Below are 14,521 nucleotides of genomic sequence, written 5' to 3'. Positions count from 1 at the left end.
CTTCCATGTGCATTTTCTCTGTTTTTTCAGCAGCCATGCTAAAGCATCCTTGCTGCACTGCTTTCATTCCAGATTTTCCTTTTCCTACACAAATCAGGTTTGATTTTCCCAGGAGAACAAGATAGATGAAGTAACAACAAATATTCTCCAACATCCAGACACAATTCAAATTTGTGAACATCGGGCAGCGCTGCAAACGTGTTTTATCTTGCTAATTTATTTGCAACACTTGCTTAACTCAAGCAAATTGCATATTCACGTCCATCTGCCTGGAAAATATCCCCCTGGAAGAAAATGATGCATTTCTGGAGTGACAACTTTATTTCTCCTTTGCTTTTCAAAAAATGGACATGCTGATTACAAATACAAATCAGACATATCTATACAGCTTGGCACTTTGGCACACTATGCCACTTGGCACATTCTATTTGCCTATCATTTGTTTTGCACATTAGTTGTAACGCTGACCTATCATACACTGACGCATTACCCAGACCCTGAAAATGCATTCAAAAAGATTTTAGGCTCATATTGCTGTATGCCATTCTTTGGGTTCTGAGAATGTATCTTTCAGATTGCTGCTAAGTTTGCTAAAAAGGATAAACATTGAGCTGTATCCTCACTGGAAAGCAACAGGGCTTGGACTCAACTCCCAGGCTCTGATCCACCACCTTCGCAGGGTCCTAGGACCTGGGAACTGAGTGATTGCTGACTCAGCTCAGACTGAGTTGTATGCGGAAGGGGCTTGGACTCAAACCTGAGTCAGATTTCCTGTAGGGTTTGTGGTGGGTGGGGCAATGTGTATTGTTCCTCCCCCATCCCCTCCCAGTTGTGGGTCTGGTGTAGGGAATTGTCCCCTCCCATCATGTACACACAGAGTGCAACCAAGAGCAGAATCCTGCTTCCCCAAGTGGATCTCGGAAGCTCAGTCCAGCCTTACATGCTCTTTCTATTGGCACCAGTGACATCCTCGCTTAAGTAACTCACTTCAGGGTACAACATATGTAACAACTAGAGTCTAGTACTATGGCTGAGAGCTGGGCTATCTTTCGCATTCCAGAGCAGGAAGGATGCAACTAGGATTGCCTCAGCTACCACGTTAAAATATTGGCAGCTATTTATCAGATTGGAAAGCTGAAGGTGAGACTCTCTTACTTTAGAACAAAGTACCCAGAATGGTGGTCTTGTGCCTGGAATCAGTATGTCACTGATTTGACCACCGTAATTTTACAGAATGTGAATTTGGAGCCTCTCAAATGTGCTCAGGTTGCAATGGCTTTGGAAATGTCTTTCAGTGCACCTTGAGGTTATTTTATCTTTGCTATGATTCTCAATGAGCATACTACGCAGAGAAGGTTTTCTCTAACAGCTTGACAAGCCAAATATTTCAAATCAATCAGGTTTATGCTTGACTAGAGAATGCTTTTAATTTCTAGAAAGCAGGCAGGTTGTACAGATGGAGCTATGTCAGGGTTCCCTCCCCACTCTGAACGCTAGGGTACAGATGTGGGGAACTTCATGAAAGACCCCCCCCTTAAGCTTATTTTTATCACTTTGGTTAAAAAATTCCCCAGGGCACAAATTTTTTCCTTGTTCTTGGATGGTATTGCTGCCACTACCAACTGATTTAGACAAAGAACAGGAAAAGGACCTCTTGAGTTCCTAATTCCCCAAAATATCCTCCCAAGCCCTTACACCCCCTTTCCTGGGGAGGCTCGCGGATCAATAAGATGTGCACAAACCAGCCTTGGAGTTTTAAGACCCAAAAAACCCAATCAGATTCTTAAAAAAACAACTTTATTAGAAGAACAAAAAAAGATAACAACTCTGTAAAAACTTACAGAGAGACACAAAAAATTACAGAGACACAAAAACAGGAATACACATTCCCTGCAGCACAGCGAATGTCACAAGCCAAAACAAAGAAAACCTAATGCATTTTCTAGCTAGGTTACTTACTAACTTTACAGTAGTTGGAGGGCTTGCATCCTTGATCTCTTCCAGGCAAAGGTATCACATAGACAGACAAAAGCCTTTTCCCCGCCTCCAGATCTGAAAGTATCTTGATCCCTAATTGGTCATTTGGGGTCAGGTACCAGCCAGGTTACCTGAGCTTCTTAACCCTTTACAGGTAAAAGGACTTTTCCTCTGGCCAGGAGGGATTTTATAGCACTGTATAAGGTGCTTACCCTTCCCTTTATATTTATGACACCCCCCCCCCCAAATCACAGATGGTGCTGGACAGCCTGTTCCACATTGGCTGTGATTTCTTCCTGGAGCTCTAGGAGAAAACAGAGTTAAGGAGATACATACACCTTTAGATATACTACTGACTATATAAAAACGAACAATACTTTCCACATTTCAGGGATGATTTTAACCAGTTGATTCTGGGAAACTTTCACAGGAGAGTACATCAGCCACTTTGTTAGAAGCTCCTGAATGTGTTGGATGTCGAAATCAAAACCTTAGAAAGCTAAACTCCATCGAAGAAGTTTTTTGTTGTTGTCCTTGGCAGTATGAAGCCACTGTAGCGCAGCATGGTCGTTTTGCAGGTACAAACGCAGTCCCCAAACATATGGGAGTAGCTTTTCCAGGGCATAGACAATGGCGTAATATTCTTTTTCACTGATTGACCAGTGTCTTTCCCTCTCAGAGAGTTTTTTGCTGAGAAACACTACAGGGTGGAATTCTTGATCAGGTCCTTTCTGCATTAAAACTGCTCCCACACCACTCTCGGACGCATCAGTGGTTACTAGGAACGGTTTGTCAAAGTCTGGGGCCCTTAGCACAGGGTCAGACATGTGTCACTTTAAGCTGGTTAAAGGCCTTCTGGCACTTTTCGGTCCACTGAACGGCATTTGGCTGTTTCTTTTTGGTTCGGTCTGTCAGTGGGGCGGCGATTTGGCTGTATTGCGGTAGAAATCGTCTGTAATAACCGGCCAAGCCTAAGGAGGATTGAACCTGTTTCTTTGACTTTGGGACAGGCCACTTTTGGATAGCATCCACTTTGGCCTGCAGGGAGTTGACAGTTCCTTGACTCACCTGGTGTCCAAGGTAACTCACTCTGTTTAGGCCTATTTGACACTTCTTAGCCTTAACAGTTAGTCTTGCCTCTTTTATGTGCTCGAAGACTTTTCCTAGCTGCTTCATGTAGTCTGCCCAGGAATCCGAAAATATGGCCACATCATCAAGGTAGGCGACTGCATATTCTCCCAATCCCTCTAGGAGACCATCTACAAGTTTTTGGAAGGTGGCGGGTGCATTTCGCAGCCCGAAAGGGAGCACATTAAATTCATACAGCCCCCCCCAACATGTGTGAAGAAGGCTGACCTTTCCTTGGTGGATTCATCTAGCGGGACCTGCCAGTACCCCTTGGTTAAGTCCAAGGTAGCGATGGACTGGGCCCGTCCCAGTTTCTCTAATAGTTCATCTGTGTATGGCATTGGCTAGCTGTCTGGGTGAGTTAAAGTATTTAGCTTTCGGTGGTCCACACAAAAACATATGGTTTGAGGTGCCCATGTACTGCCAGAGTGCCAGCAGATGCCCATGGATTACACCCATCTGACCTACCCAATAGGCGATGTGAATGAGAAGGCTTATGTCCGAAGCCCAGGCTCTCTCATGAAGTTCAGGGCTTAAATCTGCTTGTGATCCACATCCAGGACCCCTCTCCTGGTGGCAGGTACCTAAGCCATGCTTGCAAGACATACTCTGAGAGGATCAGAGACCCGAAGACAAGACAGCTGTTGCCCGCCTATTTCCACCTGGTTTGAGGACTTGGTGTGAGCTTGGTGTCTCGGCATGTCAAGGCTGATTCCCCACTCTGGCACTTCGAGGATTCAAAATATTAATACTGGTCACTTCAGGCTTGTATTAAACTCCCAAGGTTACAGCTTTTCTCTGACCTTGGATGGGTAGATGCTGCCCCCAGCCCAGTGCAAAAAGCCCTTTGAGAACCCAGGAAGGCGCACTTGGGAATTCCTTCCTGTGGGGTACCCTCAAGCCCTTTCACTCTCTCCCTCTGGAAAGAGAAAGAAATCAGCTGTTGCCACCAGCTAATCAAACAACATATGCACAAATCCAATTCTGTTCTTAAAAAAGGTAAATATTAAAAACCAAAAAGAAAGACAATACATTTGGAATTTAGGCTTTTTGGTAGATTTTAAACTGGATTTAAAAAACCAATTACAAGGATTAAGCATCAAGATAGCTCCTTAAGGTCCAATTTAAAGGTTACAAGCAAAACAAAAGCACCTGGGATTAGCACAAAGTTCACAAGAAATAAAAGAGATACACTTAGTCATGTCTTCCTAGACATTTCCTGATCTACTTACATATCTGGGCTTTCAAATGAGTAGTTTCTAGGTATGATCTGATGATTTTCATACCTGACCCAAAGCTACTTACAGCATAGCTCCAGCCCTGTCCCTGCTCTCTGGGAGAACAACACAGACAGACAAAGAGGAAGCTTTTTCCCCAATTTTAAAAAGTTCTAGCCTTTCCCTTGGCCCTTTTGGTCTGGTGCCCACTCCTATCCTTTTCTCTATGGACTTTTTAACCCTTTACATGTATGGCAAGTATAGAACAGCTACCAACAGGGATTTTATAGCTAATTGGCTGGCTGGGTGTCCATAAAAGGGAGCTGTCCTCCCTCCCCTTCATTTATCACAGGGCGTCTGCCTGAGGCAGCAGTACTCATGCCCGAGGCAGAAACTTGGGCACATAGGGGAAGTCTACAGTGAAAATTTAGGTGCCTACAGGGTTAGGAGACAGTGGAGAGGGCTTTTGTGAGTTGCAGTTGAGTTTAAATCTGGTATTTAGGCACCGAATCCTCAGATTTAGGCATCTAAATCTCCTTGGGGCTCTGGGCCTCAGTTCCCCATCTGTACAATGGGGTAGAAGCACTGCCCTGCCTCACAGAGTGTGTTGGGATGAAGATATTAAACACCATGCGGGACTCAGATATTATGGTGATGGAGGCAGGTAAATAGCCAAGTTAGACATAGGAGCCCGGCACCACTGAAGTCCACTGTAAGCCTTATTTGGAGGGAAAAGGCGGTGCCTAGGCCACGTGCTGGCTCTACACAGTGCTGAGATTCACCTTAAGGGACGTAGGATGAAACGCCCTCATGACTTCAGTGCATCTCAATATGCAAAGTTCAGTTATGCTGACCTGCCTCTTTGAACGCCAAGCACAATGGCACACAGTCAGCAGCAGGAATGGGCTTTGTCCAGCAGAGTTCAAGCTGGGAGTGTTGGTGGGATGGAATCCACCCATCACCTGCAAGCAAAGTCAAAGGCCATGGAGAAGCTGTCCCTATGCTGGGAGTTGTGCTCAATGCACCTGTAAGAGATCGGGCCTACTGGCCTGTCTCCATCGCCTTCCTGCTACATAAAGCTGGCCAAGAGCACAAGCTCTGCCAAGCACAGGGGGTGCAGGGCTCCCGAGTGCCCACTCCACAGCCAGCCACCCCTCTTGTATTTGAGCTGTGGTGACTCCTCTATGTTGGGGTCCTTCCATAGCCTCGCCTGTGCATGAAACCTCCCCATTGCACATTTGTGCTATGAAAAGTGATTCACTGTTAAGGGGCTGTCATAAATATAAAGGGAAGGGTAAACCCCTTTGAAATCCCTCCTGGCCAGGGGAAAGCTCCTCTCACCTGTAAAGGGTTAAGAAGCTAAAGGTAACCTCGCTGGCACCTGACCAAAATGACCAATGAGGAGACAAGATACTTTCAAAAGCTGGGAGGAGGGAGAGAAACAAAAGGTCTGTGTGTCTGTCTACATTCTGCCTTTGCCGGGGATAGACCAGGAATGGAGTCTTAGAACTTTTAGTAAGTAATCTAGCTAGGTACGTGTTAGATTATGATTTCTTTAAATGGCTGAGAAAAGAACTGTGCTGAATAGAATAACTATATCTGTCTGTGTATCTTTTTTGTAACTTAAGGTTTTGCCTAGAGGGGTTCATTATGGTTTGAATCTAATTACCCTGTAAGGTATCTACCATCCTGATTTTACAGGGGGGATTTCTTTATTTCTATTTACTTCTATTTTTATTAAAAGTCTTCTTGTAAGAAAACTGAATGCTTTTTCATTGTTCTCAAATCCAAGGGTTTGGGTCTGTGGTCACCTATGCAAATTGGTGAGGCTTTTTATCCAACATTTCCCAGGAAAGGGGGGGTGCAAGTGTTGGGAGGATTGTTCATTGTTCTTAAGATCCAAGGGTCTGGGTCTGTAGTCACCTAGGCAAATTGGTGAGGCTTTTTACCAAACCGTGTCCAGGAAGTGGGGTGCAAGGTTTTGGGAAGTATTTTGGGGGGAAAGACATGTCCAAACAGCTCTTCCCCAGTAACCATTATTAGTTTGGTGGTGGTAGCGGCCAATCCAAGGACAAAGGGTGGAATATTTTGTACCTTGGGAAGTTTTGACCTAAGCTGGTAAAGATAAGCTTAGGAGGTTTTTCATGCAGGTCCCCACATCTGTACCCTAGAGTTCAGAGTGGGGGGAGGAACCTTGACGGGGCATTTTTACTGTGTTCACAAATTGTTCTCTTTCAGATACAGGGCCCTTCCTTTTCTCCGAGGCAGAACCTTGTAGTTTTTGAAAGAGCAAGAGTTGGTTGGGTTATTGTTACGAATGGCCAAAGTGACGACGATAACTTGGGAACCAATTTAAACCTTGGTTCAGGAGCTAAGTCAAGCCTTTTCTGGGGCTTAAATAATTTTGGCTAACATTTTCCCTTATTTTCTTTCTCTCGCTCTCTCTGCAGTTCTGCGCTTCCAGATAAATCCCAGGGCAGGAAGCCAAAGTACCAACTAAGAAAGGCTGGAAATACTGGAAGAACAGTTTAACTAGAAGCAACGCTCACAAGAAAGCTTATTCTCAGTGGAATTCCAGTCCAGTTTTTCTAAAAACTTTGAATACGCTTCAGAAAGACACACCCACGACTGGATTCTGATAACAGTTACATTCAGAACATTTCATGTATAGACACAGAGGTTCAAATTCTTAATCAGAACATTCTTTACATTTGAGCCCGGCTCTGGGTGTCAGGAACACCATAGTTCTAATCCCTGCTTCTACTCAGATTGTTATTGTTCACGTAAGTCCTTTGCCTCAATTCCCCAGCCATGAAACTGAGATAATATTAGTAATGTAGGCTATAGCTATTGTATAAGTGTACCACTGCCCTCTACTGGAAGATATCAAAGCTAGTTAGCTGTGCATCATAAACCTTATACTGCTAATTACAGTTAAGGCTCCAATTCAGCAAATCATTTCAGCAGCTGCTTAACTTTTACACACATGAATAATCCTTCTCATTAATAAAATATTCAAGCAGGTGCATAAGTTCCACTGAAGTCACAGATATATCAGTAGAATTCTTTGAATTTGTGAAGCACTATACAAGTGCTACTTATTATTAAGGATGTTTTGGGGATTCACCAATTTTGCTTGTAATAGCAAACAGTGATTTAAAGAGAGTGAGATTATGGAGGGATTAATTGCCTCTGGCAGACACATTGCCGTAGCTGTATATCAATAGCAGCCTATTCATAAATGGCCCTAACAAAGGGAGGAAGTGCATTGTTCAGTAGGAATGCTGATTTTAGCAATGAGCATTGTCACACTAAGTACATCTCTTCATTGGGATCCACCCTGGAGCCATCAAGGAGATTCAGACCTGCATCTCAGATGAATGCTCAGGTCAGTTGTAAAAGACAATGAATTGCACTGAGGTTTTTTTGTCTTTTGTACCAGCCCGGCTGTGTTTACTGAAGCCTCTTTTGCTGAAAGAAAACCCCAGTCTTGATGTTAAATGAAGGGGTTTTCATGGAATTACAACTTTCATCCACATTAGCTGCAAAATATTCCCGCTATGAAGCACTGCGATTGACACAGAAATGTGATGCATGTAGTGTGCTTCAGAGAGCAAGTACAACATCATGTATAGCTCCACAGTAAATTGGTAATATACAAAGGTCGGCAACAAGTAAGACAGTAATTAGGGTGTTTAGGCCAACTCCTATATTTGTTCACTAACATAACCAAGTGGGCATGCTTTTCAAAAGAGCCCAGCTTCCCTCTAGGCACCCACATGAAGGGGTTAGATTTACACAAGGGTCAGCACTTAACAGCGTCTATTGAGAACACTGGGCTCCCCCTGTTGTGAGCCTTGAGAATTGAGCTCTTGGGAAAATCTACCCCGTTCTCTTCTTCATTCCACCATCCACACCTTCACCCCACTATCCAGTTTGTTCTTTCTAGGTGCAGACCTGCTGCTTTACAGCTGTTTGCGGGGAATTGTCCAGCAGCAGATTTCAAAAACGAGCAATTGTTTTTCCTTCCCCTGAGCCACTTGGTGAGAAGGAGCTGAAATATTTATGTGCACGTCGCTAGGCTAAAGAGGCGAGACCGAAGGGTCCAGTTGGATTCATTCCAAACCCAGTAGGAGAAGTCTAAAAGAAGAAAGGTAGAGCATGAGTAAATTACTTAGCCGAAGGAAAGTCAATGACATCTTTTTATGAGACGCCATTAGCGCAGGCCTCAACGTGTCAGGAAAGAGCCATGAAGCATTCAGTGTACCCTAGTGAATGCTGCTGACTGGAGCTAAAGTCCTTGCAATCCGGTTGATTATGTGCATAGCTGAGCCTTCCTCCTAACGAGCCTGTTAGTCTGGCTCTTTGGTTTTTAAGATTATATACAGAAAGCTGATACGGCAAAAGAAATTAAATGTACTGCTGAAATGACTTTCCCCATCTGTGCAGCCTCCCTCAAGTACGGCTCCATCCCCCAACCCAGGAAAGATGAGGTGCGTTCCCCAACCTTTCCTCCACTTGGCATCTTCAGGCTCCTTTCAGTTTTGTATCTGCCAAATACTTGTCTTTTGTCAGGCCTCTCCATTGTACTAAGGGAGCGCTGAGATTCAAGGAGCTCTGTTCACTGAACCCAAAGAGAAATCTGGACAGAGAGCCTCCTGCAATGAACTGACTCTCTCCCAAAACAAACAAGTGGCTGCTAAACCTTAAATCTCCCCCAGACAATTTCAAAGAACTAGGTCAAGGTGTTAATTACAGTCACTCATTAAACCCAACGGGCTCAGCATTGTGAAGAAGCTATTGCGTACATACCTACGGTTTTAGTGGGGATTTAACTCATTTATGTCTCCCTGCAGGTTACATTAATATTAGACTGGATTCAGTAACATCAATTTCCTCAGCTGCCTGACTAAGTTTTGAACAGTTGCCTGTGGAAAACTCTGCAGTGAAAAATGACAGGGCCAAAGGCAGCAGCTTTGCATTGACACCGACCCCTCACTGAAACGTCTCAAACCATGACATGGACTTGAATGTGGGGAGAGCACTCATGGCCGCCACGGTTTGAACAGATGACACCCTTGTTCTGCAGATCTGGCTTTGGGAAAGATCTGCATATCTGCTCTTCTGAAACAGATGGCCAGCACTTGGCAAATAACTACTCTGCTCTCTGCGCAAGGTTTGGAGCAAAGGGGCTTCTCTCTAGCCGAAAACAACAAGATGACTTCACTAGTTATGCTGTTATTTGAAAATTTAGCGATTGCCTTCCTTGAGCTCTCCAATGTGAGGTTTTGCACCTCCCTCTGAAGCATTTGGCACTGGCCTCTATCAGAGGCAGGACACCAGTCTACATCTCTGGCAATGCCGGTGTTCCTCACCACACACGTTTAAGTAGTCTGTGGTGACTCAGGCCATGTCATGCATTTCTTTCCCTTCCACTTGTGGCTTCCTGTCAGAAATTAGATCATTGGCTCCTCATTTCTACATGAGTGCCTGACACAACAGGACCCCAGTCCTGAACTGGGCCTTTTGGCGCTACCAGAATGCTAATGGCAATGGTCCTGATCCAAAGCCCATTGAAGTCTGTGCAGAAACCCTGTGTCCTCAACTGGCTCTGGATCAGACAATAAGAACAAATGGACTCTCCCCTGCCTTCTTGGAAGTCTATCTTCAGGGCAGGGGTCTGCTGTGCAGAGGCTTGTTCTCTAGTTAGTTCAAGGTAACAAAAATCCAACTCAGCCTGCTACGTACAATTGCTTATAAAAGTCAGTGCCAGTCGAAGACAAAAAGACTGAATTAGTCTCATCAAAAAAGGTTGACTGAGATGACCCAAGACTGTGTTAAGATTGTGACGAGTAAACAAAAGAGAATGTAATTGGAAGTTACTAGACCAAAATTGGCGTTTTGGACAGTAGGTCTAGCTGGTAGTTATCTAAGTGGGGGTGGGCTATTCCGCCCTTTGTCCCTTTTGGAGTCCTTAAAAATGTCTTTTGTGGGGAGGGGGAAAATCTAGATGTCTGGGTGATGGGTGGACTGAGAGGTGAACGTCACCGTCATGCCTGCTACACCCCCCACCAGTCTCAGCTGGACAAGACTCTTGTGACCAGTTGGGTCACAGAAACCCCCTTGGAACTGCCACCTGAAACTGCCCTGAGCCCGTTTTCCCTGGCAGCTTGGGACTTCAGTACCCTGCCTGGTTATGCCAGACATTCTATCCTGCTACAAACACTGACAGGTGTTTTTTTCAATATAAGAACGTTATGGTAAAGGAAAAGGGAACAACAGATATTGTTAAAATAGAAGTCTACTCAATACTTTCCATTTCAAATATTTTGATGTATTTCCTTTCTTTTTCTTTAGTAAGAGGTTATAAAAATATAAATGGTGTGTTTGCCGTGGAACTAAGTATGCCAAGGTCTCTAACCTCAACTCCCCTAACCATGTTTAACTGTTTACTGTTGTAGAGTCGCAGGGTCATGATGACACCTTTGACTCTCTGGGCCCTTTTATTCTATCACAATTAACACAACAGAGCCTGTGGAAAAGGCAGTATATGATCAGAGAGAAAAGGTGATTGAGGTAATACCTTGTATTGAACCAACTTCCCGCTTGTCTCCTCAGCAAAGGAAGTTGGGCCTATAAAAGATATTACATCAACCACCTCGGCTCTATAATATCCTGGGACCAGCAAGGCCACAACAAAACTACAAAGAAGTATGTGATCATAGAGTTAAAGACAATATACCAGAAGCATGCTAAATTAGCGTAGCATGGACAAGCTTAATTCTGGCATCTCCTGAGTTCTTGACATGTTCTCAGGTTCTCAGATTCATCAGGTACCTGAGGTAACAAAAAACCCCAGCAGCTGAGCGCAGCAATGCCAAAGAATGTCCTGTTCAGTCCCTGCAGCAGTAGGCAAAGAATTTATCTGCCACACTATAACAACTGTCTGAGCATATGCAAACTGAGATTTTTCAGAAGACAAAACTTGGCCAGATTAGGGCAAATTTACAAGGGGACAGCAAAACACATATTTGTGGCACCAAGGCATCCTGACACACCCCCCGCAGCTGCCAAAGGTCATGTCTCTCTTCCAAAGTAAGGAGGAGCTAGAGCTTCCCAACGAAATGTTTGAGAGATTTATTGAAAAAAAACGTGGACAAAACTTATTTTTTTCTTCTAAAGTAATTTCAAAACACAGCTGAGACATTTTAGCTGTAGCTTACCACAAATTATTCAGCCTGCGCTAGACTCTCAATATGGAAAAGTTTAACTTTGGCAAAGTTTAAGCAGTTAACAGGGTCTTTTAATGGAAAGTGTCAGGTTCATACCGGAGCTCTGAGCAGTCACACTGCTCCCTTACATACGATGCAACTGCCCCACCTTTTTCTGCCCTGCCTGTCCTTCCTGAACAGTTTGTATCCATCCATGACAGTACTCCAGTCATGTGCGTTATCCCACCAAGTCTGTTGTTCCAATCACATCATAATTCCTTGACTGTGCCAAGAGTTCCAGTTCTCCCTGCTTGTTTCCCAGGCTTCTTGCCTATGTCTATAGGCACTTAAGATAACTCGCTGATCGTTCCCCTTTCTCAGAATAACATATGAAAAGACAACCTAAAATATTATTTGTTCCTAATCGAATTGTGATGAGATTCATCTTAAGCTTCTGAGTCAAACTCAACTGAAAGTAGCAGTTTATAATCATTTATAGCAAATCTATAACAAAGCTAATGTGAGATGGATATATGCAGAGTTGCACGTCTGCATATGCAGTTACCCTAATTGCACATGCAAATCAGGCAATTCGGGCCCAAACAGGCTTCTTGACATTGAAACCATTGTAAGTACATGCATAGACACTTGTGAGATGCATATGGGATGGTCATCTCCCACCCTTGCTTTCACATTTAGCATTTAATGCATAATTAATTTTGTTACTAAATTGTTTTAGAAAATCCTGGTGTTTTTAATCGCACAAATTCTCTTCAGATGAGTGCATTGATTGTGTCTTCATTCGTTATTTTGATGAAATTGCCCACACGTTACTAAGAAACTCTGAACTGTGCAATGGTACTAATTAACCATATAGTCATCTGAGTGATATACTGAGTTGTAACTAAAGATTATTAAGTGCATTTTAGTATATGTAACATAGTCAATGTAGCAAAACAGAAATTAAATCATGCATCTATGTGATTCTAGAAAAATCCCATTACATGATGGAGAGTGGCTTTAATAGAGCTACTCTTGCTAGTTTGGCCTGTGGCCCAGTCAACCTAATGAATCATTTGCGCTGTGCTCTTTATGTTAGCGATGATAAGAAAAATCTTAACTTCTTTACAACTTTAGAAAATATTGTCAAAACAGTTTATCTGAAAAGAAAAACAGTGATCTAATTACTAGGCTTTTTGGGCTGGGGGGGTTACAAATGGGAAAGAATTTCTTTTTCTAGTCTCCCTAGTTCTCTGCCTCTTTTTCATACCTTAAAGCACATGAATAATAACTGGCTGTCCTAGTTGACATGAGGGGACCACATTTGTATCCAGTATTCAAGATGTGGACGTATCATGGATTTATATAAGGGCTATAAGATATTCTCAGTCTTAATCTTTATCCCTTTTTAAATGATGCCTAAATCATTTAGTTGTAGCTAAATTAGCCCCCATCATATTTTATGTATCGTTGGGTTATTTTTTCCAATGTGCATTACTTTACATTTATCCACATTCAATTTAATTTGCCATTTTGTTGCCCAATCACTCAGTTTTGTGAGAGTTTGAAGTTCTTCACAGACTGCTTTGATCTTAACTATCTTGACCAGTTTAGTAGGATGTGCAAACTTTGCCACCTCGCTGTTTATCCCTTTCTTCAGATCATTTATGAATAGGTTGAATAGGATTGCTCCTAGGACTGCCCCTTGGGGAACAGCACTAGTTGCCCCTCTCCATTCTGAAAATTTACCATTTATTGCTACCCTTTGCTCCCTGTCTTCTAACCATTTCGCAGTCTTATCTTCCCTCTTATCCCATGACAACTTAATTTACATACGAGCCTTTGGTGAGGGAACTTATCAAAGGTTTTCTGGAAATCTAACTACACCATGGCGAGTTGGTCCCCTAGTCCACAAGTTTGTTGACCCCCCTCAAAGAACTCTAATAGGTTAGCAAGACATGATCGCCCTTTACAGAAACCATGTTGCCATGTTGAGTTTTGCATAACAATTTATGTTCTTCTATGTGTCTGAAAATTTTATTCTTTACTATTGTTTCAACTAATTTTCCCTGTACTGATGTTAGACTTATCGGTCTGTATTTTCCAGGATCACCTCTAGAGCCCTTGTTAAATATTGGTGTTACATTAGCTATCTTCCAGTCATTGGATACAGAAGCTGATTTAAGGGACAGTTTACAGGTGTAGTTAAGAGTTCTGCAATATCACATTTGCCTTCTTTCAGAAACCTTGGGTTCTCTATTCTATAAGTAGAGCGGGACAAAATTTTTTAGATAAATTCTTCATCTGTTGAAAATTGTAAATAAGGTTTGAGGAATTTTTTTTTTAATTTAGATCAGAATCAGAAAATAATTTTTGCTTAAAAAAGTTGAAATATTTTTGAAATAAAATGGTTCTATTTTTCGTTTTGTAACTATGTTTTATGTCAAAATTTAGGTACTTTTATTTTAAAAATATGCAAAACAATCAGCAAACAAAACTGGGGGGAGGGGATAAAAACACCCTAAAATTGAAACTAAAAATATTGAAATAAAATCATTTTGGGTTGAACGAACTGAATAATAACCATTTTTTTGACCACCTCCAGGTTTGATCTTCCTGCAAGCATCACTGAGCAAGGTTCCATGGCTTGTGTTATGCCTGAGGTCATATTACATAATTATAACAGTCACTTTCTTAAATTTGGAGGAGTGGAATTGAAGGAAATTTGTGGACAGTACAAACACAGGCCACAGCTAAGCTAGTTGACTCATTATATCAGTACACTATTCAAAGAGTCTTTCTGCATTATTCAGTTTGCCCAGTGCTGACAGCAGTGGATGCATCTGGATTGGTGAGGAGCAATATTTTGCTGTATTTGGCTGTAGACAAGGGAAAACTGAAGATTTTTTTTAATGTGGGTTCTGAGAGAGCACTGAAAATGGTCTTTATTAGCAGCTAAAATGTGTTCAGCACGTGGCAGCTGATGAA

This window comes from Chelonia mydas, chromosome 4, assembly GCF_015237465.2.
Source record: "Chelonia mydas isolate rCheMyd1 chromosome 4, rCheMyd1.pri.v2, whole genome shotgun sequence".
In the NCBI taxonomy this organism is placed as follows: Eukaryota; Metazoa; Chordata; order Testudines; family Cheloniidae; genus Chelonia; species Chelonia mydas.
Note: the sequence above shows the minus strand (reverse complement) of the source record.